Source organism: Lissotriton helveticus, chromosome 5_1, assembly GCF_964261635.1.
Source record: "Lissotriton helveticus chromosome 5_1, aLisHel1.1, whole genome shotgun sequence".
Taxonomy (NCBI): domain Eukaryota; kingdom Metazoa; phylum Chordata; class Amphibia; order Caudata; family Salamandridae; genus Lissotriton; species Lissotriton helveticus.
Window position 1 is genome coordinate 339782971 of NC_136065.1, and position 25038 is coordinate 339808008.

Below are 25038 nucleotides of genomic sequence, written 5' to 3' on the forward strand. Positions count from 1 at the left end.
CGCTTAGGGAGGACACCTCGGACCTACAGATGGCCATGGAAAAGATGCAGAAAGTGACCAAGCTCCTCCATGACAAACTGGACGACCAGGAAGGGCGGTCGCGACGCAACAACGTGCGCATCCTTGGAATTCCGGAGACGGAGGGGAAGGGGGCCATGGACCTCTACGTGGAGGATCTCATCAAAAGCAAACTGCAGCCCAAAGGCCTGTCCCACTTCTTCTCGGTGGAGAGGGCACACAGAGTCCCGGGAGGTCCGCCCAGGACGGGAGCGGCGCCAAGGCCGGTGCTGGCCCGGCTTTTCAATTTTAGGGACAGAGACGCAATCCTGCAGGCGGCAAGAACCTCGCCGCCGGTGCGGATCCAAAATGCAACCTTGGCCTTCTTCCCAGACTACACGGCGGAGGTGGCCAGACGTCGCAAGTCCTTCACGGAGGTTAAAAAAGCGCTGCGTGACAGGGAGCTACCATACTCCATGCTATTCCCAGCTAAACTGCGAATCGTAGCCGAAGGAAAGACCTGTTTTTTTGACACGCCGGAGGTGGCGCAGGAATGGTTGGAGGGATGGAGACCAGCAAGACAACGGCATCGTTCGCACCGTGACCGACCGCAACATCGTACCGAAAAGACAGTGACCAGTCACACCTCCCAATCACCCCGTCAAGAGGGCGCGGAGGAAACAGAATCGGATCTTGAAAGGGACCCGCTGGACTCCGGACAACCGGCTCCGGTTTGAAGCCGATCTATATTTGTATGGGACTGAGTGTGCCGCGGGGGCCGTGGACCTGGCGTGGCTGAGTAGGGTGGGCGCAGGCAGTGCCCGTAAGGAACTCACCGACCCTACGAGCAAGTAAGATGTCTGGGGGAGGACTAAAGCACTCTGCAAAGTTGGGGATACGGGCGGGGGTTGGTCCGTGGAGCAGGGTAGCAGGGTGGGGGGATGGGAACACAGTTTTCTTGTTAGTGTTTATGTTATTGTTCATGGTCATCATTCAGCATTCACGTTGTGCGGTCACCCCGGCACTCACATGTCTCCTACGCAGTTTAACACGGAACGACACGTATGCTAGCCCTGGGGACGTGCTAGGTGCAAGTCTCTCTTACCGGCTCCATGGCCAGGCCACTTAACGTCACGCCCGCTGAGGGCTCCCCTGCCACTGTGGGGATATCCCCACTGCGCATGTTAACATGGAATGTCAGAGGCCTGGGTGATAAAATCAAAAGAGGTCTGGTACTGCAGGCCATAAAACGACACAGCCCGGACTTGGTCCTCCTACAAGAAACCCACCTCATGGGGTCCACCTGCAAAGCACTTGATAGGCGTGGCTACACAATGGCGATACACGCGGAGTTCTCCACCGGTTCCAGGGGCACGGGTGTCCTGGTAAAGAATTCGTCCTCCTTCATCATCACCAGCCGAATGGCAGACGACCAGGGTCGTTTTGCTGCGGTCCATGGTCAATGGGAGGGCAGGTCCTTCAACGTGGTATCGGTGTATATTCCCCCAGCACTACACTCAGTAGCCCTGCCTGCACTAGGCAAGTTTCTCCTTGACCTCCCTGATGGAGATACGATTATTGGGGGTGATTTTAATGCAATCATAGACCCACTTAAGGACACCTTTCCCTCTAGGGCCCGACCTCGGGGTAATGCACCACTCTCGGACTTTGTAGAAGCCCTAGGCCTTACAGACCTCTGGCGCCACTTACATACCGGGGACACTCAATACACTTACTACTCAGCTGTGCATAATAGCTTATCCCGGATAGACTACTTTATGGCACTGGGGTTGGGGCTGGAAATGGTAGAAAAGGTGGACGTTCTGCCCAGAGGGATCTCTGATCATTCTCCACTTGTTCTGTCAATCGCCACCGGGGGGAAAAGAAGTGCACGGCTCTACCCGATTTACCCCAATTTTTTGAAAATCCCCAAGATTCGGAAAAAACTCAAACTGGTGACGACACAGTATTTTGAAGAAAATACAGGCACGGTGACATCACCGTCCATATTATGGGAAGCATACAAGGCGGTCCTCCGGGGGGCGGCCATCGCAACAATAACGGGGTACAAACGGGATTCCAGAAAGGAACTCACAGACTTAGAACTGGCGGTTAACGCGGCCAGTACTGCACACATGAAAGACCCATCCCCAGCCACGACACACACTCTCATGATTCGGCAACAACAATACCTAGCCCACCTTAAAGCGACAGAAAAGGGATACATAGCTAATACTAAACATAGAATATATGACGTGGGCGATAAGGCGGGTCGAATGCTGGCATGGCTGGATAAAAGGGGGACTGGAGCGAGGGGTATTCAGAGCTTAGAATCAGAAGATGGGAGGACACTGACACACCCAGAAGATATAGTTTGCACACTGGCACGACACTATCAAACAATATATACACCGGACAGGGTAGTCACACAGCAAATGGCAGTAGCAACTCTAGCGGACATTACTATCCCTAGCATCTCGCAGGAGGATAGAGATACCCTGGAAATAGACCCGACGGTGGAAGAAATTCAGCTGGCAATCCAAGCGTTACAGTCTGGAAAAGCACTAGGCCCGAACGGGATTCCAGTAGAATGGTATAAGTCCATGGCTCCAGAACTCAGTACCCCATTGCTGGCCATGTATTTGGACAGCAGGGACAAAGCAGAATTGCCACTGGATCAGCGCACGGCCACAATTGTGGCGATACCCAAACCGGGGAAACCCCCGACTGAGTGTACCTCGTATCGCCCGATATCATTACTAAATATTGAGGCCAAGATATTGGCTAAACTTCTAGCCACCCGCTTACTGCCCCACCTCGGCACCCTGATCCACCCTGACCAATCGGGCTTTATGCCGCACCGGAGCACTGCGATGAACCTCCGGAGAGTGCATAATGTACTGGCCCGTGCGCACCTCCTCTCGGAACAGGCAGCGATTCTCTCTCTCGACGCTAAAATGGCGTTCGACCTTGTAGAGTGGGAATATCTCTTTCAAGTGCTAGAACGCGTGGGACTTGGGCCGAAATATATTGCATGGGTGCGGCTGCTTTATAAGAATCCAGTCGCACAGGTGGTAGCCAACGGCCACATATCACCGAGATTTGTGTTGGGCAGGGGGACTAGACAGGGCTGCCCCCTATCCCCCTTACTCTTCGCACTGGTGCTTGAGCCCCTGGCTATCCAGATCAGATCTACGTCCTTATTTGCAGGCATTAAGTGGGAGGAGGGATGGGAGGACAAAGTCTCATTATATGCAGACGACATGCTCGTCTACATGACTGCGCCCGACACCGGCATCCCGGCCCTGTTAGATCTCTGTAACGACCATGGGCGCACGTCAGGTTACACACTAAATTGGTCGAAATCCATCGTATACACACTGAAAGGCCCGGCACCGAGGTTGCAGGATGGCTGTCCGTTACTTACGACGACGGTCTCCTTCAAATACTTAGGTATTGTAGTCACAAACACGGAGGCGGACTTCTTTGCCAGTAACTTAAAACCACCTATAGATCGCCTGCGGGCGGATGTCAAGCATTGGGCGGCACTTCCATTGACCCTACTGGGTAGGGCAGCTTTATACAAAATGATGGCGCTCCCGAGGCTCCTCTATGTCCTAGAAAACACCCCATATCTAGTCCCGCCGCGATACTTCAAGCAGATAGTAGCGTTAGTCACTGCCTTACTCTGGGACAATGGCCCAGCGCGCATAGCGTACAAAAAATTGGTTAAAGGCTGGTATGAGGGGGGCATAGCGCTCCCCAACATCCAACTGTACTACTGGGCGGCTCAACTTAAAATCATAAACTACTGGATCCACGCCCCAAAAGACGACCCGGCCTACCGGGCGGACTGGACGCAGCTTGGGACGGAACGCATGCTGTCTGTACTTTACAATAAATCGCAACTTAAAACCCTACTCGGCCCGACCAAACACACGGCGACTCTATGGTACATGGCACAGGCCCGGTTGGGGTGGACAGGACGTATCACCAAAATGACACCCTTGTGGGACACAAAGACATTTGGGAACCTCAGAAGCTGTGTGGGATTTGGGCGGTGGGACTCTATAGGCATCTCCACGGTAGGGGATCTCTGGGACAAAGACACGGTAGTGCCATTTTCACACCTACAACAACAGTATAACCTTGGACCTACAGAAACATTCAGATATGTGCAAATTAGGCACGCGTTACTGCGGGCGATTCCTGCGGGCGCCGAGCTGCCGGAGTCATCCCCGCTAGAGGATAGACTGTTAACAGAATTCATGGTCCAGAGCGCTACCTCCCTCACATACAAAAAATTGGTCAATAATCTCAAAGATCCAACATTGAAACTTAAAGAAAAATGGGAGGGAGAATTAGGCGGGACAGATGAATTTGAATGGAATGAGGCGCTGGCCTCCCCGAAGGAGGTGGGGATCTCCAGTAAGCTCAGGCTGGTGCAACTTAAAATCCTACACCGCATCTACTATACCAGAACGCTGCTGCATAAAATACAGAGAGCACCCCATCCCTTTTGTCTGAGAGGCTGCGGGGAGGAGGGAACACTGCTTCACACGCTCTGGGACTGCCCACAAATACAGGAATTCTGGAGACGAATAATGCGCTCGATCTCCCAGGCCCTCAAACACACGATACTACCTGAACCACGCAAGTGCCTTTTAAATATCTGGGACCCCAACGACCTAGGCAGGTATGAATTAATTTGGGCAACGCTGGCTATAACTGTGGCCAAGCGGGACATAGCTCAGAAATGGGGCGCAACAGAACTACCCACCGCAAGTAGATGGGCCAAAAACCTGGACATGCTAATGATAACGGAAAGGGCAGTGTATGTACTGCGTGCGGCGCCGCGCAAATGGAACAAGGTGTGGACGGCATGGAATATATACAGGGGGGAGATTTGTGACCCCTTACCGGAGGGAGAAGACCCAGACTCAGAGGAGGAAGAGGGCTAATGCAAATTAAGGGGAATACACCTTAGCACACTATGTTATGACATTACTGGCATAGACCTGGCTAGCTACCACCATACACACCGGGTAGCTGAGGATGTGGAGGAAGGGGTGGAAACAAAATGACAATGATGACGCATAGTTGGGGGGGGGGGGAGGGGGGGGGAAGGGGAGTTTGTTGTTTCTGTATTATTAAAAGTGATGATAACGTTACATTATACATAGCAGGAGGGGTAGATAGAAGACTACAATATAAATGTACAACCCGTATATTATTATGTCCATGAGATTTAAATGGTACCTATACAGCAATCCTGAAGAAGCAGAGGATACTTGATGTTTATGAATGTTGAAATGTACAACTGTCGCAGTTACCTTTTGAATGTATAACACTGACTAAACACTATTCCTTCCTATTGAAAATAAAGTTTTTAAAATAAAAAAAAGCAAAAAAAAAAAAAAAAAAAAAAAGCATGGAAGCAGTAACAGTACCTGTAACAATCGGACCTGTTCTTCCAGTATTTGATCAAAAATAAATTAGACATTAAGCTTTGACTGTTCCACTAAATTCAGAAATACAGAAAGTGACTGAAAATTTTTATTCACATTTGTCTGAAATACATCGAGAGAAAATGATGATGCCTGACTTAACTTTTATTCAAAGTTTGACAAGTAAAACTCCATCTGGTGCAGAATCAGACTCTGGAACTCCGGAAAAGAGTCCGAATAAAATAGATTTAACACAAATCCCTGAATGTAAATTACTTGATGTTGCAAAACTGAAAGCAGATTTGGAGGAATTAATAATTGGAACAATTGGAACTGACAGTTTGAAACTATATCAGGATGATGAATTATTGTTTATTTGCAAAAGTATAACATGGAAAACTAAAAATAAATATGATCAATTAGAGGAAATGGCTGCTGAAATAGAAGTAGATTTGAGTAAGCAAAAGAATTTGCAGAAATATTACAGGGTGGATTTCATGAAAAAGACATTGAGAGTTTGAATACCACAGGAAGAATCATTCATATAAAAGACATAGGGGCCTATTATGATTGCGGTTTTTCCGCATCCTCTGGGCCGGCGGAAGCCACCGCCGGCCCGGAGGATGCGGAAAAACCGCAGCGGACCCACCAAAGACCCACCGCCACATTAGGATGGCTGGTGGGTCCTGGTTTCCGTCCGCAGATTTTCCGCCGCGGTTGGCTTACAACCGCGACGGAAAAGCTCTAATCTGGTGGCGGTGTCTCTCAGACACCGTCCGCCATATTAGGAAGGGCTTTAAAAAATCCTTTTAAAGCCCTTTTAATGCTTTTCCGCTGCGGGTTTTCCGCCGTGGAAAAGCATGTGTAACTTCACTGCGGGGGCCCGTTGTGGGCCCCCTAGGTGAAGGGGGGTGGGGGTGCACATGGGGTACCTATGGTATCCCCCTGCATTTGTATGCAGAAATCGGCAGGCACCGCACAGTGCCTGCCGCTTTCTGCATACAAATGCAATATATGCATTTTTACCATTGCGGCGGATGCAGCTTGAAGCCGCACCCGCCGCAATGGTAAAAATAGAGGATGTGACCGCCAGGGTGGCGGTCACATCCTAATCGCACAGGAGGGAACTCCGCAGGCAATGTGGAGGTTCCCTCCTGCTCTATGGTGGCGGACGGACTCAGATCCGTCCGCCATCATAATCGGCCCCTTAATTGTGATTTTAAGAAAATGGGGCAAATTAGGTAAATGGAGAGTGAAATGGACCAAGAAAAGAGATGAAGACAGAACAAGCTTAGCTTTTCCTGTCAGAGAAAAGAAAGAGGAAGTGGAAGTAGTAAACGAGTTACCAATGAGAGAAATACCGGGAGGAGGGTATGTGCATTTTCCATGGACAAGACAGGACATTTTAATGTTCACAAATGATTTTCCTCGATTAAGAGAAAAACCTGTAGAATGGTATCGTCAGGCAGACAGATTTGTGAAAGTTTCAAAAGTTTTGTGGATCGATCTAGATGGATTCTTTGACATAGTTGTCCCATCAGATCTTTGGGCAGAATGTAAAATTTCCTCGAAATAAGGTAACAGGTGCTCCTTCTCCAGAGGTAATGAGGAAATATGATCAAGTAATTATGTTTCTTAAAAACAAGATTCCCCCCAAAAGAGATAGATTGGGTTAAAATAGATAGAACTACTCAAGAGCCAAAATAATCAGTACATTCATTTTATGAAAGATTACTGCTGGTATTTAAACAATACAGTGGTTATGAAAATGTACGTGAAAAGGATATGAACCATTTTATATACAGATTTGTATATGGCTTGAGACCTGAAATTGGTGAAATGATAAGAACTGGAATAGTTGGTTGGCAATCAAACTCAGTAGGTGAGATCCTGAGAAAAGCAAAATACTGCAGCGATGAAATAGATGCTAAACAAAAGAAGCTAAATGAAAAAGCTGTGTGGGCACAGGTAAAAGTGGCTGAACAACAAATGGCAAATTTGGGAAATAAAAATGTTGATCAGAGTCAAAGTAAATTTAAAGGTAATTATAATAAGCCAAAATTAATGGGAAATATAGACGAGCTAAATCAGAAACTCCCATGTTTTAATTGTGGCGAAATTGGACACTGGAGGCGTGAGTGTAAGAATCCGCCCAGAAATTATTTAAAAAATGCATCATTAAATCCACAGATGCAGAATGAGATAAATCAGCAGCAACAGCTACAGCGACAGGTAGTGAATCAGCAAAGTCAGATACCACAACCGCCACTTCCAAACTGTGTAAATGTGCAGAGATACAGTGCAGAAACAGGATTCAGCGGAGGTGAACAGGTAAACAGACCGCCAAGAGTGAACGTGTCAAATGTGTCACAACAATATTGGTTGAAAGAAGATGGTGGGAGTGAATCTGATGATTACTTCTGACGGTGCTAGAGAGAGGAGGAAGAGTGTGTGCTTGGAGCCACTCTTGAGGTACATCAGTCTGGTCCATTTGTAAATGGTAAAGTAAATGATGTAGAAATTACTTTCCTAGTGGATACAGGTGCTACCGGTTCTACTGTTGGATCAGTGGAAATAGAAAACCTACCTCTCTCTGGGGACAAAATCCAAGTAGTAGGTATAGCTAATCAGCAAATTAAAACAGATTTAACTGAACCAGTTGAAGTTGAAATAGGTAAATTTAAGGACATGCATAGATTCATAGTTTGTGACAGCAGTCCTGTAAATCTTTTAGGAAGGGATATTCTTTGTAAGATGAATTGTAAAATATATTGTTCACCGGATGATATTGAGCTACAAACTCCAGAAGAAGATGGGCTTTACAAATTAACAATATCAATGGTTGAGGCAGAAGAAAGCAAATTATTTCCTGTGTTTGATAAGAATAATTTACCTGAAGAATTAAAAGACACAGTGAATGTTAAAATTTGGGATTTCACTGGAGATGAAATGGGTTTGATGAAAAACGTAGATCCAGTAAAAATATCAGTAAAACAAGGAGCAGATTATCCAAACATTCCTCAGTATAAAATGAAAGCAGAAGTGATTGAAGGAGTTATTCCTGTAATAGATAAATTCATAAAACAAGGTGTTCTAAAAGAAATTGAGAGCAGTCCATGTAATCCACCGATTATGGGAATTAAAAAGCCAAACAGTACTTTCAGAATTGTTCAAGACCTGAGAAAGGTTAACAAAATTGTTGTTCCATGTTGCCCAGTTGTACCAAACCCAGCGGTAATTTTATATCAGATTCCGCATGATGCAGAATGGTACACGGTTATTGATTTATGTAATGCATTCTTTACTGTTCCATTGCATCCAGAAAGCCAGCAAATTTTTGCGTTCAGGTTCAAAGAGCGTATTCTAGCATGGTGTCGAATCCCTCAAGGGTACACCGAAAGTCCATCTATTTTTAATCAGTTGCTAAAGAAATCCTTGGAAAATCTAGATTTACCTGGAAAATCTACGTTAGTGCAATATATTGATGATCTCCTTGTGGCTGCAAAAACAAGAGATAATTGTGTAACAGATACCATTACTCTTTTAAATCATCTGGCAGATGAGGGACATAAAGTATCTCCTGCAAAATTACAGTTTTGCAAACAAGAAGTAAAATATCTTGGTCACAGAATTGCAAAGGGAGTCAGACAAGTGACAACAGAAAGAATAAAGATGATTCAAGCAATGCAACCTCAAAAAACACAGAGACAGGTTAGAATGTTTATAGGAATGGTTGGTTATTGTCGCCAATGGATTAGTGGATTTTCAGTAATTGCAAAGCCACTGCAGAGACTGACAAAAGCAGACATAAAAGACCCGATTAACCTATCAGAGACTGAGTTACAAGCTTTTGAACAGTTAAAAAGAAGTTTGTGTGAAGCTCCAGCATTGGGAATGCCGGACTATGAAAAGAATTTGAGCTGTATTGCAGTGAAAGAGAATGATGTGTATTATCAGTTCTGATTCAGACACATGGAAGACTGAGAAAGCCAATAGCATATTTCTCAGCTGTTCGTGATCCAGTAGCAAAAGCATTACCTGGTTGCTTAAAAGCAGTAGCTGCAACCAGTGTAAGTTTTCGAACAAAGTGAAGGAATAATAATGGGATTTCCTGGTAAAGTATATGTACCACACTCAGTTGATATTCTCCTCACAAGAAGCAGAACACAACATTTGACAAATAGTAGGTTAACAAAATATGAAAAGGTTATCCTTGGCTCAGACAATGTTTCGATTGCGAGATGTGTGAATTTAAATCCTTCCACATTATTACCTGATGGTACTGAAACAGAAATCAGAGATGAGGCTGTTGATCATGAATGCTTGGATGTATTAGAATATTGCACAAAACCCAGACAGGACATAAAAGATGTCCCATTGGCTGAATCAGATTATGTTCTATTTGTTGATGGTTCATGCTTGAAAACAAATGAAGGTGTTCTGAATGCAACATATTCGGTTTGTACAGTTGCAGATGCAATTGAAGCTTCTTGTCTCAAAGGAATTCGTTCAGCTCAAGTAGCAGAATTGATTGCTTTGATTCGTGCATGTGAATTGGGAAAAGAGCTAAAAGTTACCATAGTGACTGATAGTCAGTATGGATATGGTGTAGTCCATGACTATGGCCAGCTCTGGTCTCAAAGAGGTTATTTAACTTCTGCGGGATCACCAATCAGAAATGCACAGTTGATCAGGAGACTAATCGATGGAATTCAATTGCCAGAGAAAATTGCAGTTGTAAAGTGCACAGCACATAAAAAAGGTGAAGATTACATAACAAAAGGAAATTCATACAGACACAATAGAAAAAATTTGTGCTAAAGAAAATATGGCAATTAATCGGGAAAAAGCAAATGAACATGTTTTGAACTCACTTATGCTAACATGTGTAGTTGAGACTTGGGAGGGAGTAAAACAGTTGCAAGATGAGGCAGATGAAGAGAAGAACACATGGTTAAAAGCAGGATGCAGACAGAGAGAAGAAGATGAGGTTTGGGTTTACAAAGATGACAGACCAGTAATGCCAGACAGTATGATTTCTGACATGGCACGCATGTACCATGGTCCAGGACATATTGGCAGAGATTCAATGATCAGGTTATTTAGGCTAACATGGTACAATCCAAAATTCTGGATAATTGCAGAATCCCTTTGTCAGAGATGTCTTATCTGCCAACAGATCAACCCAAACAGAAAAACTGTTGTTAGCACGGGAACCATAGGACGGGAGGGTGGTCCATTTACCAGATTACAGCTTGACTTCATTGACATGCCACCTCACAACAAACTCAGATATGTCTTGGTGATAGTGTGTTTGTTTTCAAGATGGGTGGAAGCATTCCCAATACGCCGCAATGATTCAATTACTATGGCAAAATTGCTTTTGAGAGAAATCATACCTAGGTATGGATTTCCTGTAACGGTCAAGACAGATCGTGGCACACATTTTGAAAACAGATTGCTACAATTGGTTTGTGAAGCTCTGGACATAAAGCAAAAACTGCATTGTGCTTACAGACCAGAAGCATCAGGTGTTGTTAAACAAGTGAATGGTACAATAAAAAACAGAATAGCAAAAATGTGTTTAGCTACAGGAATGAAGTGGACTGATGCACTTCCACTTGTTTTGATGTCTTTGAGAAGCATTCCAGATAGAAAAAAGGTTTGAGCCCTCATGAAATACTAATGGGTAGGGTCATGAGGCAAGCATTTGTTCCAGTTGATAAACTGTTGAGCATTAATGATAGCATCATAATGGATTACTGTAAAAATCTATCTGATGTGGTGACTTCTGTGTTACATCAGGTGGGAACTGAAGTAATTACAAAAGAGAAAGAACAAGCACATGATTTGTTACCAGGAGACTGGGTGAGGACAAAAGTTCACCGAAGAAGAAACTGCCTAGTACCAAGGTGGCAGAAGGCAAGACAGGTGATACTAGTCACAACAAATGCAGTAAAGTATAAGGGATTGAAGAGATGGATTCATGCTAGCCATACCATACGAGTGCCAGCACCTGAGAATCCTGACGAAGGTGAAACAACAGCTGATTCAGATTCAGAAGAAGAACCTGAAAGAAATCGAAATCCAGATCCTGAAGATCGACAAGAAAGTCGACATCTGGAAGATTCAAATGCGAATGAGGCATTGAATGAAGAAATTGTGATACAAGATTCTGAAGACAATGAAAATGATGAAGATCTGCTAGATCAAGAAGCAGAAAAAGAAGCTGAACAAGTAGTGATTCAAGATCAAGATCGGGAGAGTATTGAAAAGCAGATTGGAAGCTCTGGAAGCAGGAATGAAAGTTCTGAAACTGGGAAGTTGGAAGTAATTGAAGAAGAAGAAGAAGAAGAAGTTCCAAGTACCAGCTATAAGATGTTGTTCCTAACAGAGTGAAAATGCCGAGTAAAGAAGTTCCTGAATCTAAAAAATAATCTGATAAAGTAAAACTGATTATTAATGAATCAGCTGAAAACACAGAGAGTGAAACAGATGAAAGTGGAGATGAATCAAAGGTGAAAAGTTCAAGGAAAAGAGCTTGGAGAGTGGAATATAATTCAGCGGAACCGAAAAAGAAATTATCAAGAAAAGGAGATAATTGGCCAAATGAAAACAAAGGCCTACAGTTTAAATTAGCAAAAGAGCAGGTGAACGAGATCACAAGTCAAAAAGAAGAAGTCTCAAATAAGAAGGTTCAAGCAGGGAAGAGAATAGAAATGATAAACAGCAGAGCAAAAAGAGTAATATAGCCAAATCAGAAGTGCAAATCGCCTGAGTGGGCCTACATCATCATACCACCGATGGTGGAAGTAAATAGTAGTCAAAGTAATTTTGATGTTGCAAGTAATAATGATTGATTTCATTCATTAGGTGACACAAGGTCGAAGAAATTGTGTTAGGTGACACAAGGTCGAAGAAATTGTGTTAGCTGAAAAACACCTTGATGTATGACATAAAGGTCGAAGAAAAGCTGTTAGGTGTTAAAAAAAAAGAAAAAAAGAGGGGAGTTTATTCAGTTATTTCAGTAATTTTAAAAATTTTCTTTTAATTTATTTTAGGGTTTTTCTTGTCTGTAAGTAAAGATGCCTTCTTATAATAATAATTCGAGATGTTCAATTCTCAGAAGGTGTTGCAAATTGTCTTCAATATGTGTAATCTTGATAATTTTAGTGTGGTTAATTTTAGCTGTCATTTTTCCTTTTGGAATTGATAAAGAAATGTATAAAACTAATATGACTAGTAAAGTTGTGGTTAATCATGAAAAATTTGATAAGACTAATAGAATCATTGTACACAAACCAGAAATTCATCAAGATAGATCTGTAGGAGATTTTTCTAGTAATACCTTTTCAAGACTTTTATCTGAATATGTTAAGGTGATGGATGCAAAAGATTGCTACATCTGTGTGAAATTACCTACTTCTGTGTCGGAAGGTGTAACTTATAATATGCTTCCTCTTACTTATGGCATAACCTGTAGCGTAATAGCTAGATTGTTTTATCAAACTGGTCGTTTAGAATATTACTACTCTGATTTTGATGAAATTTTTGCAAATTTAAAAGTTGTAGATAGCTTGAATAAAGTGAAACATGCTAAACAGATGAGGGATTTTTTCCTAGTAACTAATGAACTCACTTATGAGTATGCTTTTAGAAATAATTTAACATGTAAATTGAGAGCAGAAGAAAAGTCGTTCTTAAATTTAGTGGAAGAGAGAAGGGCAATTTACAAGCGAAATGAGATGTTGAAACATACTAAGTCTAAATTTTGGCAAATGGAAGATGAAAAACTCAATGGTAGAATTGAAAATGTTGCAATTAATATAGATACGCCTGTTAGTGGAAAATTCTGTATTAGAAGAGATAATACTGACAATTATTATGTTGGTGCAAGTCAATGTGAAGACACTTATCGTATAATAGGGGGATAGGAATTTAAAGGGGGCAAAGATCCAATTTTTCCTGGAATTTATTTTGTATGTGGGAACAAAGCTTATTACAATCTCCCTGACCACTGGTATGGGACATGCTATATAGGTTTAGTTTTTCCCAAAATTTTCCATGCTGATAGAAATGCAAAAGGTTCATTTCAAATTAGCAATCATCTGAATAGATTTAGAAGGGAGAGCTTTTCAGAAATATTGGGAGACATATTTGGTGCAATTATACCTATGGTAGGAATAACCCTGAATGCAAACAAAATTAGAAAAATGTCTACAATTGTTGATAGATTGTCAACTGATACTGCAAATGGTTTTAAATTAGTGAATACAGAACTTATTGCCATGAGGTCTATGGTAATGCAGAATCGTCTTGCTTTAGACATTTTGCTAGCGAAAGAGGGTGGAGTCTGTGGGATTTTGCATGTCCAACATTGCTGTACATGTATCCCAGATAAGAGTCAGAATTTAGAAATGTACATTAGAAACATAACTGAATTACATAAAGAAGTAGAACCTTTAGAAGATGATAGTTTTTCAGAACGCTCAAGTAAAAGATTTGCAGCTATTAAACACTGGTTTCAAGAAATTGGTAGTTCAATTATAGGTAAAATAGTTTTTCCTTTAATAGTCATAGCTATAGTGATACTTTTGTTAAAAATTAGTTGCATGATACACAAGAGAAGAAAACATGTAATGGAAAATAAAATAATTTGCAAACTTAGAAAGGAGAAAGAAAAAGAAATAGAATTAGAAGAGTTTCGGAGAACTCAATATGAAAGTTGCAGAAAAGTAAATGAATCTAAACTCTAGAAATACTAATAATGAGAAAGTCCAAAACATGTTCAAGGGTTGAAAATTTATAACATTTTTGGGTATATTTTGGTGATTTTAAAATCACCAGATGAGGGAGTTGATGGAGCAAGGTGATGAACAAGATTTTGTTCAAACTTGCGAAGTTAATCTCTCATAATTATAATTGAACTAATATGCTTGTGGTGAAAACACTAATCAACATAGTTTAAGAAATTCTTGTATCAGTACATGCGGGATAACTAATGTGCTTTTATGTTGCAAAACGCAAAAGAGAAAAATAATAAACTAACCTTGTCTATTGTCTTTGTCAGTATTAAATGCGGCTGTTTAACTAATGGCATGTGCTTATTTTGTGTGCTTATGTTATGTCTTTACTGTGACGAAATGCATAAAAGAGTTCCTGCAGTTCCTGAAGGAAAGGTAAATATAATGCTGCTTATTTGGGCTTCAGCTAGGTAACATAATTAACAGGATTAATTCGTAAAGGGGGTGGGTAACAGAATGGGTCTCAATTCCTCAAATAACTGATGTCTTGTGTTTGTTTAATAATAGTTTCCGAAGTGAGGCCTAGAAGTGATTCGAAAAGTATGGCTGACAGAGTTGCAGATGAAAACTTGTCCAGAGTAATGCCTTGCACATGCGCAGCTGTGAAGACTTTTACTGCACAAGCATCAGGTAAATTGAAAAAGCAGTTCTTCAGCTGAGTTGAACGTGCACTCGGAGAAAGGCTCAAGGACAGGAACTTGTTGTGTCTGCCAAGGCTAGGAAGTTAAAGTTTGAAGCTTGTGGAAAATGTTTCTTTTCTGAGGAAGTCGGAAGACGCGGTAATGAGAGACAATAGGGCTTATGTAAAAGCCTGTTCCTAGTCAAGTAACGGACGTGATCTAACATTTTATCGTGGACTGACATTGCACAGCCAATGAGAAGCCTGGATTATCATGAAAAGATGTAAAATGTAGTGAGCTTAGCTAGAAAGAAAGGTATAAAACCTGACACTTGGAGTGGAGAAAAAAACTCTCTTCTTTCCGATTCCAGATTGACGTGAGATGCTGTCGGACTTTTGGTGCACGTAAGGACAGCAGACTTTAAATGATTTTTCCTTTCTAGGTGGAGTGAGAGAATCAGACAGGTAAATAGATTTAGAGAATGGAAACTGTTATTTTGCTATTAATTCATGATTCTGAACTTGCTTTAATGATGTCAGTTTATTCATTCATTATCTCACTAAAATGCTGCTTTTTTGATTACTTATAAAATAAAGATTTTTAAAACGTAAATGCTTTTTCTTTATGATAATAAAGTTAATAAAAATAGATTTGAAATGACAAGCTGGTCTTGTTTATTCATGATCTGGTTACCATCAGTTGATTCAATCGCCTTAGTGGCTTGATTAAAAATTGATATATGTTAAAACCATGGTTAAAATAGATAAACTGCAGCTGTATATAATTTTGTAGATAATATGTGAATAGATTTTATTAATCAGGCCACCTGATTCAGTTGCTCAAAAATTGTCACATTGGTGTTATGGGCCTTTATAAGTGATACATAATTAATGGTGAGTATTGTGGGGATCAGTAGCGTTATTGAGACAGTTTTTCAATAGGAGCGCTGGATCACTGGCTTTATTAACCCTATGTCTGTCCACCTCCTCCAACAAGTATAATGGGCCAAACCTATTTGAAACATCTAGGGTATATCTCCAGTGGTTATTTAAGTAGGTACCAGTGGTGGGGACAATGATTCTATTGGGTAATTTGGGCTGATAAAAGAAACCGAGTGGTAGCACGTTAATTCCCTCGGTCGAAGATCTGTTTATGCCCGCTCGAAGTAAAATTTCTTGAACTAGGGCGGGGGAACCTACAGATAGTACTACACAGTTCACTTTGAAAGACATTCTGGTAGGGCCCACAAATTGAACACGTCTTATCATTTTAAAGGAATCAAACATCTCTTGGGTCAACCCTGTTTTTGTCCCTAAGAAATCTAAAGATTTATTCCTCAGTGTCATCCAGTTTTCTATTTCTCCATCATTTGACTGTGGCATGTTTGCCAAAACCACAGTAAAAGGTGCCGCAGCCGTGGAAGATTTAAATTAACATAGTGTGATGAGGGCATTTGTTTGTGGCTCCTTTGTGTACCTAGGCTGTTGCAAGTATCTGCTCGTGATGGATCGTTGCAACGATCTCTGCCAGGATCATTTCCATCCCCCTTCTCTTTTACAGTCTCTGTTAATTGCGCACTAGGAGAGTTTAACTTATTTAACCTGGGACATGCGGGGCAACTAGATCTCTCCCCCTCCCTAATCTGTGTACAGCGGCTAGGGCACAAGCACTTGTTGACTGGCCATAGTTTTTAACTAAGCACCGGCCACTTTCTGGCTCATCTTGTACATCCTTTAGTTACCCTAAGATTAATGTCAGATCTTGCTTAATGGTATCGAGTCTTTTTGCCAGGGTACCAATAGACTCTTCAATAAATGTAGTTAAGTCTAATATTAAGTTTGTAATTCCAGTCATATTATTAGCTACTTGGCCTTTATTTTTACTTTTAGTCTTAGAGGGCTTAGTAGGGCTTGCACGTTCTTTAACTGAGTAAGTGGCTGGACTGTCCTTTGCGTGTGTAAACATAGGGCCCCATTAGGATGACGGGCGGACATTGTCCGCCCGCCACCCTATCGTAGAACGGGACCGCCCGCCATAAGAGCGGGGGTCCCGTGGGGGGAATTAGGATGTGCCCGCCACAGTGGTGGGCACATCCTGTAGTTTTAGCATTGTGGAGGGCGGTGCACTCTGCACCGCCCGCCACAATGATAAAAATGCTTTTTCGCATTTGCATATGCAAAGCGGCAGGCACCGCACGGTGCTTGCTACTTTGCATATGCAAATGTGGGGGGGTACCATAGGTACCCTCCCAGTCCTCCCCCACTTCTGCCTACACCAGGGGTGCCCGCAGGGGGCCCCCCGCAGCAAACACCGCCTTCCTTTCCGTGGCGGCATTGCCGCCGCGGAAAGGCACCTATGTCTCAGCATCGTAATATGGCTGGCAGTGTCCATTGGACACCGCCACCATATTATTCCCTTTCCGCCGCGGTCACAAGGCGACCGGGGCGGAAAAGCGTCGGACGGTCTTTCAGTCCGCCGCGGTCCCCCCGCCATACTAATATGGCGGGGGGGGGAATCCGGGTAAGGGTGTCGGGCGGATTGCTTCCGCCAGGCCCGCGGTGGCCACCACCAGCCTGGCGGAGGCAATCCGCCCGACATCGTAATGGGCCCCCTAGACTTCAAATGGGGCTTTGTGATTTTTGGGGTGGAGGGCGCCCAATGGATCTGTGGTGGTAAGAATAAATGTGACTCTAAATACTTAGACACTGGCGCACTTATTTGTGGGGGCATAGGCACTGGTTCGGGGTCAATTGATAGAATCTCACCCCTCCCTGTTTGGACACAACCATTCTGTAGTTCCACAGGTGCCTTTTTTAAATTAGATTCTAATGCCTCCTCGGACAAGCTTTGGGTGGAGGAGTGGGCTTTACTGATACTATATGACTCCTTATTCAGAGCTTCCTCTACGTTCAAAATTTTCTTTTCTAGAACGCCCACAGCCCCTGACAGATATTTCATTAAGGATGTTCTAGTTACCTTGGCCTGTTTTGATTTTTGACCATTGTTTGAACTTTGTAATTTTCTTTTCCCCATATTGGATCCGGAGGGCAGGACCTATCCCAATAACAAAGACGGGCTTTATCCTATAAAGGTTTCCTCCACAATAGCCTATTATTAAGCTACAAATATGAATTCACCTTAGCTACAGTCTCATATAGCCCCGAGAGCCCCCACACCAGTCAGACAATATCAAAGTCAATAAACCGGCGTCAATAGTTCTGATATGAAGCAGGAGCCAGGTATAAAGTCAAACAACGATGTTAGTATTTACCGCAAACTGGTGAGCATAGATGTATCCACCGAAAAATCAAGAGCCGTGTCCCATCCCAGCCTCTTCCGGCCGATGACGGCCAAGGACGGGCCCGTCCTTGGCCCGGGCTTAGCCCGGGCGAGCCCGCGCGCTTCCTGCGCCACGGGGGCTCCCTGCCGGTTTTGTGTGCTGGCGCGGGTCCTCTTGTGTCTGTTCTCGCGAGACCGCATTGCCTTCTGGGGGATGTAGTCCCTCGGCGGTCTGCAGTCCGCGGGAGTGGCGCGAGGACAACTGTGGCAGCAAGTTCTCCGCGAGGGTCTCTGGGCAGCACAGGAGCAAAGCGATGAGGCACACCAGGAAATTACAGGAATCCAAAAGGCTGGTAGGACTCCAAAAATGAAAAGTGCTGCTGAATGTAAAGGTTATTTTAGGGGAGTGTTAAAAATGTACCCCTTCCGCAGTGTCATCTCAGATTTTTTTTGCCTATTTTTGCTGAACCCTATTTTTGCTGGCTATAGAACTCTGTACACTTTACCCATGCTAACCAAGTGAAAAGTGCTTGTGCTCCTCCTTTCAACATTATGAAATTGGTATACACTTGATTGGGATATTTAACTTACCTACAAATCCCTACTATATGGTACCAGGGTGTACCTAAGGCTTGTAATTTAAATGTAACAAGTGGACTGCAGCAACAGAAGTACACATTGTGCCATCCACTACAGTGACAATGCAAACATGACTGCTGGTCTGCCACCAGCACTCCGGCTGTTCAGGCTTTAACTGTAAATTCAGACCTATCAAAATAATCCCTTTTGACAGGCCTAAGCCTTTCTTGAAAATATTTAATAGTCACCTCAATATAGGCCTTATAGCTCAAAAAACAGGGTGCATGCTCTTTAAAAGTAAGGCATGTAGACGTTTAATGTTAATGTTGTGGAGAAGATTGGCTCAATGGTTAGAGCGGCAGACCCTGATGCAGAAGTCTGCCCCGGGACCAGGGTTCAATTCCCGCCTCGGCGGGTTTTGGGCTCAATTTCCTCGGACCTGATAATTTTCGCCTCGGTGCCTATTCTAATCATGGGTCCCACTCTGCAACTCTGGGCAATAGCTTGCTTAATCTCCACAACGGCCCCAACAGCACTGGGATGCCTGGCTTCCCCTTGGGGGTGCCCAGGAGTGGACATTTCACAGGGAAAAGCCAGGAAGGGTTCCACAGCGGTATGCGTTACAGCGCCAGGAAACCCATGGGTATTAGTGCGCTTTACAAGTACAAATTACATTTACATGTCCTTTCAGTGAAAAAGCCCTGAAAACTATTTCCACTGTAGCAGGTAGGCTATTCCATAAGAAGGCACTGGGATGCAATATTATGTTTGATAAATGTCATATCTGCCTAAGAAACAACTACAAATAACATTTTTGAACTTGTTTTAATGTGTATTGCGTGCCCAATCAACTGGTGAAGTCCGATTTGTGATACACATTTTGAAAAGTGGATTTTTAGAAAGGCCCCTTTGTGCCGCCTAAAGTCCCTGAAAGCTAAATCTGCATTATGCTCTCATTTCTGCTGGGCAGTAATTAGCATTTTAATAGGCATGAATTAAGTGTGAACTAGCTCCCAGGCCAGAGAAAAAAGACCTTATGTGTTGTTGGGAGGTGTTGTGGTGGCCTTGACAGGATGGCATGTGGGCTGGACTCAAGAAATTGATTAACGTCAAAGAGGCCTACCCAGTCACAAGCAGATGCAGCTAACACCCAGACTTCTCTTGTCCCCACTTCCAGACCAGCCTCCATCACAGTAAGTGTTGTGTTGATGTCATAGTGTCAGATCCTGCTGGATTGTCAAGGCCTGCCTGACAGGTCGGCTAAGGTTTTTCATATAGCATTTGGGGCACACTTCAAATGAAGGAAAAAGAATACCAAAACAATTTGTGTATATCAACTTTCAGGTAGCTGGAAGCTCAGCTTTTTCTACCAGATTTCTGTCTCTGAATTTGTTGGGGGTAGAGTGACGGTCTGAAACAGGATTTCAGTGTTAGGTAGGGGAAGAACTAGGATTACCAAAATACACTCCTCATACACAACCAACCTTCAGAGCCCAAGTTTAGAGTTGACGAAGATGTCGCCCATCGTGCAAATGCCCAAAGTCAGTTGGGGTAGCCCAGGAACCTTTGCCCTGTTGGTTAGGACATCCCCTGGGGTCATACCCCCTTCTAGCTCATGCCAGGCATACATGTGACATCTCCAGGCACCCACTTCAGAATACACCTGGACCTGTGGAAGATCAGAAGAGGACTAATCCTGGTATCTAAGATCTGAGAAGAGCCTAGAAGGCTAGACCTTCTCTTTGTCTTGTACCCAGGACAAAGAAGAAGATTTCAAGAGTAATATGGCTGACATCTGGTTAAAAATACAGGGAAACCTCTTCCTGCAATTTCCCAGCTGACCAGTGGCAACTGGACCTGCGCTGGCCCCTCCTGTTGGCCTCTGCCTGCCATCATGTGAGTCTCTAAGTGCCTCCAATGAGGTCCTGGGAGGCTTTAGAAGAGTACTTTGGTGGTGTATTGGGACTTATAGGACTAAAGTCAGAAGGTAAAATCTTTGACCAGGATGAGCCTGGCAAGTGTATCAGACCCATGCCCAATCACAGTCAGCATCAAATTGTGGCTAGGTCCTGTTCTGCAGCGACCAGTGACAATCATTGACACTTTGTGCTTCTTTGTGCTGGTTCAACTTAACACTTGAAAAATGTTCATCTCCAGTTTCCCTTATTGGATTCTTGTCAATTTGTTTTGTAAAATAACAGTTTTTTGTTCTACTCCGTATTGGGATTTTTATTGTTTTGTATTTCAACTATAGTACTGCACAAATACTTTACATGCTTCCTCTAAGTTAGGCCTTTCTGCTATTTACCATATCTACCAGGGAGTTGAGTTCAAGGTATATTTCTTGCTTTAATGGATCACCCTGAAAAGGATTATGGTTATTACTAGAGGTGGTGTCTTACCCACCTCAACTAATACCCCATTTTCTTACATGAAGCAACATGCATTTTGAGAAGACAGGTTAGTTGAGAATTGCAGTGATGGAGTCTTGATAACACCAGCGACTGTACTAAAGTTTTAAGACCTTGTCCAGGACTGAACCAAATAATTTGCCTGGGGAGACACAGTTGAGCCAGTCTGGTGGCTTAGTGAACTAATGCGTCCACTGTATAGGCCTGTGTTTAAACTTATGTTCATAGGTTCAAATCCCACAGGTTCACTCCACCTTTCATCCTTTTGTGGTCGATATAATGAGTACCATTGAGTTGGGTAATAATAAACATCTGTTATCCAGCACCAAGATAACTTTAGGTGAACATGCGCTTTACAAATATTTGTTATGTTATGGCATTTTTGTCCATGGTGTTGACTTGAGATTGAGAGTTTTTGTCTAAGATGCCTCCTAGGGATTTGGCATTAAAGAGGGTAGTGGCTAGAATGGAACCCTGAAGGACCTGTTGTTCAAAGAAACTGATTTTGCGATGCTGGAATCAATTTCCTACTTCTGTGATCTGTCAGTTAGTGTTGAGCCTTCTCCGCTCCTGCGCGCGTTTGCGCACGGGGCGGAGCGAGACAGGAATAAAGGAGGCATAGCAGGAGGGAAGAACACTTCACGTTCAAGTCGATATGTGTGGACCTTTCGCCCTGCCCCTCTGACACTTACCTGATTCATTTGGGGTTGTGCAGATGTTGGCCAACGTTCCCTTGTTGGGCATCTGCTTCGGTGATTGCGGCTTTACTTCCTGCATCTTTTCCACTCGTCTGGCACTGCCAGGACCTTCATGTTGCTCCTGAAAATACAAAAGAAAAACAAAATGTTTTAAAGAACCACACTCCTAATGGTGGTAACATTTGCTTTGATCTGAATATTAATTAATGTTCTTATCTGATGTATGTCTCCACGGTGTATGGAAATTCTACTTTCTTGCTGACAATGCTTGAAGGCTGTAAGGACAATATAAATACAAATTAGCCTCCTGACTATTTAAGGGGCTGATTTTTCATTGTACCTTAGCCCTGCACATTTTTGGGTATTTTCGTTTTTTTCTGTAACATTATCAATTTCGGGAGTATATATTATTAGTTTTTTCCTTATTTTTATTGAATAAAAATAAATTGGGCTTTAATGGTATTCCATTTCCAAGCTGACCATCTTTAGGTCAGTTATAGTATATACTACCATAACTATATTATCCTACTGTCTACTTAGGAAAACACTTGGGGCCAGATGTAGGTCACCAAATACCGGTCGGTAACGGCCGATTTCGGCCGTTATCGACCGGTATTTGGTGATTGAGATGTAGGGGGCCTTAAATTTACCGATTCGGTATATTTACAAAATCAGTAAATTTACAGATTCTGTAAATTACCGAATCGGTAAATTTACCGAATCTCAAATTTGTGATGTAGGTGGCACTGAAAACAGTGCCACCGGCCCTTAAGAATTTGTTATTTACCATGACATACTATGTCATGGTAAATAACTAATTCCTGTGTACATGCACATCTGTGCATGTACACCTATGCCATGTGGCACACATACATGCCCTTAGGGGCCTGTACCACATGGCACACAAGCCAGAATCAGGGGTGCAAAAGGGTGTCAAAGTGACACCCTGTCCCCCTTGCAAATTCGGTAATTTTACCGAATCGGTATTTACCGATTCGGTAATTGACATTGATTCCTATGGGCCTCTAGGCCCATAGAAATCAATGGCAATTACAGAATCGGTAAATACCGATTCATTAATTACCGAATCATACCGATTCGGTAATTAATTCGGTAAAATTACCTACATCCCGATTGCCAGTTCTTAAATACCGAATCGGTATGATTCGGTATTTAAGAATCGGTAATCTGGGATTACCTACATCGGGCCCCTAATGATTTAATCTTCCTCAATTAGATGATACAACTGATTCCGCTGTCTGATACCATATATACCTAAGCGGAAGAGGGACTTTACACAGGTAGTTATATTCAAAAGTACCACTCTAATTGTTTGCAAAGCATTATCACCAGAATACATGCACATGGTAATACTTATAACTTTATCTCCACTACAGGAACCACATAAAGACCCCTCAATTAGACTATCCATCCCTTAAGCTCTTCTGTAATGTGTCTCCCTTTTCTTTCCCTGTTTTGTTTCCCCTCTTCCCCTCATTTCCACTGTGTTGGCTTTGACATTGGTGGGCGTGCACGGGTGGGTGTGGGATGTTGGGACCTTGTTTTAGAATTTGCATCTCACCCCTAAGGAAACGACAGGTGAGAATTACAGTTAGGTTAGGCTTGTTCAGGGGTTAACAATCCTATGTAATTCTGAAATAATAAAAGAGCTTTACAATAAGTGTGTTATGGGTAAATACCCAAAGCAGAAGCCATTTTAACATTTATTTAAAAATTGTGGAACGAATATGTGTTTGGTCTTTCACGTTGGATGTTTTAGTGTGTGTTGTGTTTCGGTGGAATGTTGCTTTGAGAGCAGGTGGATACTCAACTACTTATGCAATATCTTTTGTGAGTTGGGTGTTTGTTAAATGTTCTTTTTGTTGTGTCCTGTAGTAAGTTCCTTTGGAGCTGAGTGCTATTGGAGCACAATGGCAACCAATTAGGTGGCATATCTATGCTATGTTGGAGGTCTGTGAATTGTTCTGTCCAAAGTGTTCTGTTGGGTGCTGAGCCATTCTGCAACACAGTGCAATCAATGCAGATCTTACAGTAACAGGCAACAAGGATATAGCAGTTCTTTTGTTTTTGACTAATTATCCAGTGCTTCAGCACCTTAACAGACCTATGAAGCACTATATAGATGCAGCTCCAAATCCAATCAATAAGCCAGAGGCTGCATTAATGACTCTTTCACACTAGGAAAGGGAAGTTGATATGATTTTAAGGCGTTGATGCCTCACAACACAATCAGTTACGCCTAGACTAATCTCTGCATGATTACTGTCTAAGAGGAAACCCGCATGTCCAGTGCAGCAGATGTTGTCTTTAGTCTCATGATAATGAGTCAAGCCTTGGTATTCAGATAGGAGAATGCATGTAGCAAAGAGTATGCACTGACCTTCAAGTTCCTCCCCTGAGGTGGGTGGGTGGGCGGGTGAGTAAGGGGCCTCATGTGTGTAAGCACATCAGTTGTGGGTAGCTCACTCATTGATAGTCCTCTAGTAAATGGCAGTGGGAGTTAGAAGGTCAATTATTACCCCTTCACAATTTTATACTAAACTGTTTTAAATTATTTCCAGTAGTTTGCAATTGGAATCTGAAAAGGCCACTCTTGCTAATCAAAGGTATGTAGAGAAATAATTAAGGTTGCCATTTTCTGTGAAGTTAATCAATAGTTTTTGGCATGTTGTTTGTTAGTGGTGCTTATGTAGGCTCGGACAAAATGAATAGTTTATGCACTGTATGCATGTGATGTGCTATTGTTTTAACATCCTTTTGTCTTAAAAATTATCAGGGGCATATTTACAAGGGCATTGTGCCACTGGAGCATCACTTTTGCCGGTGCTCCGGTGGTGCAGTGTCTTGCTCCACATTTACAAGGCAGTACTAAGTCACTTTGCATGGTTTAACACCGTCTTGTAAATGTCGTACTCTTTTATGCCGGTATATGCGTCAAAGGGGCGTGCAATGGGTGTTGCTGTGGACGTTTCCACGCGAAGCCCATTGCATTTTCTGCTCCCCCAGATTTACAAGGATCAGTAAATCTCAGGCAGTGCCCAAAACTAATACTATTCAATAGGAGGCGGTAGAGTGGTGCAACGTGGAAAAATACTTTGATTTTTCCTTGTTTTTTGCTCCTTTTATGTGTGCTGCAGATTCTTGTAAATATGGCACATCCCTCCATTTTTTAACTGATGCAG